This window comes from Rhopalosiphum padi, chromosome 4 (assembly GCF_020882245.1).
Source record: "Rhopalosiphum padi isolate XX-2018 chromosome 4, ASM2088224v1, whole genome shotgun sequence".
In the NCBI taxonomy this organism is placed as follows: Eukaryota; Metazoa; Arthropoda; class Insecta; order Hemiptera; family Aphididae; genus Rhopalosiphum; species Rhopalosiphum padi.
The window spans coordinates 563672-570870 of NC_083600.1; positions in this window are offsets into that span (position 1 = coordinate 563672).

The window sequence follows — 7199 nt, forward strand, 5'->3', positions numbered from 1 at the left end:
AAGTATCCAATGATGAAGACTAAAGAAATTCCATAAATTATATAATCTTTCAGCTATATACACATTGAATCTCAAAAGAAATTTCTACATCACTATAAAAGTCTTTTATGTTAATTTTCCCACGAGAATACGCAAAACCAAACCGTTCCAGGCCCTATAGTTCTTATACATTATTTTAATAATATATAAGTACATCATACAAAGAAAAACAGTGAACCATATAGAAAAGTCATACAATAAAAAAATAAAAAAGTTAAAACACAATGGATCGGATTAATGAAGTGAGTCAGTGTATATAGTTGTAGTCTTGTAGATATATATAAATGTACATAGATAATGTAAAATACACTCGGTAGGTACCTTTATAATACGTAACTATATACTGAAAAGAGTTAGCAAGAATAATGAATTACAATATCTTAATACTTAATATCAATATAAATAAAATTACTTTGTGTGCTAAATCAACTTTTGGTGTTGCGTTCAAACAACTATACAATAACAATACAACAACAAATTTTTCGTAATTGCGTGTTTAATCAATGTAATTTTAATTCTCCATTATAAATAAGTAGGTACCAAACAAATTATTCACATTGATAAAATGGGTCATGTCTTATAATACGATTTAATAAGTATATATTATTATGTATACAATCATTAAGCTAAACCAATATCTCAAGGCATTTTTTAAAATATTTTTTTTATTGTTTATACGTATTATTTCCAAATAATATGTAGTTTTGTACAACTAATTACCTATTTTTTCTAAAAATTTAAATACCCAGTTTTATTAATTAAATCTCGTATACTGAGAATTGCAATTTTATTTCAGGCTAAGTGAATCGTGAATGTATTTATTCTATAATATATATAATTAATAATTATAATAAATATATTAATATGTACCAATGGATCGGTGTATTATTAAAACATGGAGTAATAATGTTCAAAGTTCAATATTATTGAGGTATGTATAAATATTTAACTTTTTTCTGTGTATATGAATCATTGTTTACCAACCGATTTTCCATAAGTTTGTTTTCGATTTTCGATGGTCCATATTTTTAAAATTCTCTTTTCACTTTTTTACTCAAAAAGTAACGAATAAATAGTTTTCAAGTGATAAAATGCACATTGCCATATTATAGCTTTGAACAACAGCTAAAGTATCATCCATTCTAGAATTCCAAAATTTGTAAAGGAAAGTAAATCTGAAACATCATATTATTATTTATATAGAAAAATATTAATTTTGATTTATAATGAATAATGTATAAATAAACAATAAAAAGATGATAAACTGTAAAGTGAAAATAATAAACATTATTGTTATTAGAAGCGTGATTGTTTTTATATTTATTCTAAAATCTATATTTTAATAATCCGTGAAAAAAGTAACACTTATTGTATATATAAGCAAAATAAGAAAATATCTTCCTAAAATCGAAATGGTCCACATATTGAAAGTTTTGTATGTAGCCCATGGAGTCAAAAAGGTTAAAAATCAGTGATGTATCTAGGTAAACACTTCAAGTATAACTATGTTACAGGCGTGATTTTGTTGTGAATTCGAATAAATCAATAATATCTCTGCCCTGTTATCATACTTAATGTTTAAAATAAAACATTTAATTGTTCAGCAGACTGTTAAACTAATATTTCTATAGATTCTGATTATCACTGGTTTTCCATACACAATAAACAGTACCGCACTGAAAAAGTTAAACTCACAGTCTAATTCCTCCCTCATTCCTGGTGCTCTAATTTTGAACTTTGTACCTAATCGATTTTTGCACATATTATAAGAAGAAGAAAATAAGATGTTATTTTTCAGATTTAGTTATAATTTGTATGGTTATACGATGTACTTTAAATCTACGTATTATATATTTATATGACTGGATTAAACTTCTTCTTTATTATAACTTAGAAATATATTATTAGAGATCAGAATGCTTTAATTAACAGTGCAGCAAACTTGTTTGAAACATTTAAGATAATATTATTACACCTATAAAATGTTTTAAAACAATTTCTGAAGTGGCATCATATGACCTTAATTGTTATTAGTTAAACTACTAAATACCGATATTTATATGAAGATATTATGATATAAATTAACATCAAATGCGCGATTATTAATTATATTGTAATAATTTAACCAAAAAAAAAATAATAATAATAATAATAAAATATTGAGTTATATTAAAATTAATAAAAAAGTAAATTAAAATTAAAGATGCACTATGCATAACGTCTAAATTCTAAATTATTTTCCATTTTATAATGAATTAAGTGTAACAATTAAAATAAATTACGTTATTGAATAATTAATATTATAAATAATAAAAGTATAAAATATGTTGTAAAACTGCTTATATTATAATATTATCTATATCTAAGGCAATATAAGGTTAATAACAAAAAATTAAAATAAATAATATTTATCGAAAACAGGTAGGTAGACATATTTTTTTTAAATATATATATTCTATAATGATATAAAAATCAATAATATTCCAGCCGATAAAATATATCAGGATTATTCATGAAGCATGATTTATTTAGTACCTGTTTGTTTGAAGCGGTGTGTACTGAAGTTTGAAGTACGCAAATGTCAAATATATATAGTAAACCTGCAATATATATACCTACTACTTATTAATTTATTATTAAATAGGTTAATTTAATGTACATTTATGTTATGTTGTTTCTAAATAATTCTTATATAATTCAAAAACCATTAGAAAATAAGAAGCATAATAAAATATTATGTTCAGGCCGTTCAATTAAAATATGGGTTCCAAAATCCAGATATATAAATACTATATTATAATATAGGATTATGCTTTATAAATTATATTCATATGTCTCGTTTATTACATAATTTTGATTTTTAAATACATTCATATTTTTCTCCAACTTTCATTAAACTTATTTTAAACCAAACATATTTTATTCAAATTCAAGGTTATTTTAATTTTTAGTATAATTTTTCGACGATTTTAGCTATTTAAGGCCATTTACATTGAGTGGAATGTCACATTATTTTGATTATTTCTTCAGTTACTATACATGACATCATTAATGTTTATAGTCGAATATTATTTACTTGTATTATTTTTCAATTAGGTTTTCATCCTGTATAATATTGTTTTTTTTATGTGTAAGACTAACAAATAGAGCTATTTTTTGATTAAATTTGTTTTTAATAAATCATCATAATATTACATTTGAGATCCAACAACTTAATATGTATGTTTTATGACATTTTAATTTCACGAATATAAAATTTTAAATTCCAAAAGTTTTCAACCATACAGATAGACAGGTATCTATTAAATATTATTATTATTATTCTCATGTATTATTAAATTTAAATTAATCATAATATAATAACTGAATCCTTAGTCTTATAATTCGTATTTTATAGGCTATATACTTACAATTTTTAATTTACAATAATGTCTTTCATTTTTATTAATAATATTTTGTGGAATCCTTGTCATTATAGGGACCATTGAGTATGTAGATTTACAAAATCATTTTTACGCATAAGATAAGCCACTATGTATATAGTGTTAAACACATTGTATTATACGAAGATTAATACAGATAAGTTTAAGAACTACTAATAAGAACTATTAATTCCATTATACTAATATTAACGGCAACAACGAATCTACTGGTCGTGGATAATGCGTTGTATTATACCTTAAAGCTATATTGAGTTTATATATTATAGTTGTATTCGTGGTTTGTGATTAAATTGGATTTCAATTGGGTATTATGTTTAATAAATTGTATTTTATAATTTTAAGTTTTAACGCATATTATATAAATCATATTACAGTGTGTGTGAGTAATACACTAATAGGTATATTATTCTTATTTTGCAGCTATTGCACTACCTATCTACGTATTCAAAACAATTTACATACCTATTTGTTAACATATTGTTGAATCGCATAAGATCATCAAAAATGTTAAATCGCTTATTCGCTGGTTTCGATATAATTAAAAATTTCGATTCAACGCATCAGCTTACACCTAGAATTACAGGAAATGACAGTGTAAGATATAAGTGGTTTAAAATGGTTTATAGCCGAGGGCTTACATCAAATCCCGGTTTAAAAATATCAATCCAGTTTGAATCTGGTTTAAAAATATCAAACAAGTTCAACAATATCAATATGAATTTGGAACACAATCTGGTTCTAAGTATTTGAATACAGTGTAACCAATGAACATGAACTCTTAAAATAAATAGATAGATATGTAAAATGTACCCAACTTATACATTTTAGAGAGGTATCTATTAAATTTGCAATCATAGTGATGTTTAATTCCTGGAATACGAATAATTACAATTACAATCAAAAATAAATGTTAAAGGGTTGAATATTTGTATGTCTATCATATATTTTCATGTCGAATGCCAAGTAAGTATAAGAAATAAATATTTCTAAAATTACATAAGCAAAAGTTTGATAAATTTATCTAAATAATTAATGTTGTTCACTTTAACGTCGATCTAAAGTGCACTGTGGTTTACAAAGTAATTGAATGAAGGTAACTTAAAAACTGAAAATGTTTTTAGTAACTAATATCATAATATTATTTTTTGTTTTACCTACTAATATATCAATATTTTTCAAAATATGAATACTTCAATACATTATCAAACTAGTAGCACCTTTTAAAATGCAATGAGACGTTACATTACCATAATATAGCAATGACGTAATTTAGGAAAGATATGCATTCATACAATCATACACTCTGACTTAACAAATTTTATTTGGCCTACCCGTTTTCACTTTCTTAACCTTCTGTCTACAAATACATTTTTCTTAATATTTTTTTTAATGTTTTATTTTTTACGAACTTAGTCTTTTTAATTTGTAATAGTTTTGATTATACTTATAAAAAGGGTATATATAAAATATTTATCTTACATTATGTAATTACATTTAATAATTATAGTTTTAAATATATATATATACAGTTATTTGTGTATTTTCGTATTAATAATTTATCATTATGTAAATAATTGATTAACACGATATACTAATCGTGGTTTATATGTCTACAAATCTACTTGTTTCATATACCGTTAGTTTACTATTTACTATTTCACCATATTTATTAATGACTTTAATCACATGCAGTATAAAAAATGTATAATACTGCAAGTAAAATCTATGATAAACAAAAAAAGAAAGAATAAATGAGTTTATAATAATATTGATTTACACTAATTGTACGTCGACAGTCTCATCACATGTTTTAAAGTAGATACAATTTTGCTTACAAGTTTGTACTAGTTAATACATTTCAGACTTTGATATAAACCAATACAATGCATCACTATCACGCACGGGGTATTGACTTATTTTTGTGAAAACATGTAACATCAGGTAAATATATATGCCTACGTGGCTATATGGATTATAATATTAGTACAACGACGATGATGATATGTAAAAATGGCCATGTTATAAGTAGTATAATGTGGTGGTGATGCTGCAGAGTTCGTGCGGCGACTTATTATCAACCACTTGCCGTCCGCCGAAGCCGTCATATAGGTAGTAATGATAATAATAATAATAATAATATATTATATAGTTAACATGTTATAAGCCGCGTGGCACGGTGGTTAGTGGGCGGGGGAGCGCGCGGTGAAATTATTAGAAGCACCAGTCTGTCTGGTACATTCCTACCGCCAACGACCGCCAATAGCTGAGCCGCCCCGCCGGTACCGGCCCGAAAGCATTCCACAATAGACGGTCGACGACGCGGCTTGTCGTCCCGACCCGATATACCTATATGTGTAATATATTATAATAGTAAGTTTACTATAATAATAATATACTCGTCTATATTATTATTATTATTAATGCAGCGATGATACGACCTGCAGTTATAAAGAGAGAGAGATAGAGACAGAGACTATATAGACACTCACGTCTAGCTGGCGGTGAAGGAGACGGAAGATCGAAGAGGAGGCTTTTTCGTCCAAACGAGCTCGGGATATTTATGATTGCGTATACACCGAAATATCATTATTATTATAATTCGGAAAACAGAGTGAGTGTGTATGAGAGAGAGAGATAATTTGAGAGAAACGATAACTTATAACGCGGCGGCGATGATATTACATATATTATTTTACAAGAGCGCGACCGATGCGTAAAACAATAATAACGACGACGACGACGATAATAATAATGGTGTGTATAGTCGTCAGCGCGCGCGTGTGTGTGTGTGTGTGGTCGAGTATATTATATATATATGTTTTTATTGACGTGTATATGTTTGTTTTAAAAAATCGTATATAACACAGCGTAGAGAGTGGTCGAGTGGGTGGTCCAGCGCGTGCGCGCGCGCGTGTGTATTTTTCTCATCTTTTACGTCTTCGTCTTTTACATTTTCTTTTCTTCTTATCCTTTTGCGTCTCTTCGCCTCCTCCTCGTCGTCATCATCGTCGGTGTTCTCTGCGTTATTCTCGTTGTCATCGTATCCGCTGCACAAACAACGACAACGACGACTCGTTATCCAATGCGTGCATTGTCGATATGAGACGTCTGCAAAGAGCGACGGTAAGTATCTATTATTTAGATATACGTCATATTATTATAATGCATACATAATATTATAATATGCGTGTACCTGAGCACACGCGATCTCATTGAGAACAGAGGAGAGACGAAGGAAAACTTCGTAACGGATCCGCCGCGCAGACTCACGAGTGGACCGCCCTTTGATGTGTCTGCGACTGCGACTGCGTATGCGTGTGTGTGCAATAACCGCTAATAATACGAGTAAGCCACCTGCGCCCGCCTGTTTCATTCCACTGCCGCCCGCGTCACGAATATATTATATTATTATAATTATTAAATATTATTCATTTCTCTATACGTATACGGACGGATAATTGATCATCATTATATTAATATTATTATGTGTATATAACCGCTGTTATATTATAATATACTGCGCCAGTGAATATATATATACCTAATAATATACGTAATATTATACAGGTATACGAGTCGTCTCAATATATATATATAAATATTGTATGCATGGTGATGGGGAGGGGTCAACGGTTTTATTATTATCATTATTATGTATAGGTATGTACGGAGAACAAAAAAATAAAATAAAAAATACAACGATTATCCTCTGGTCGG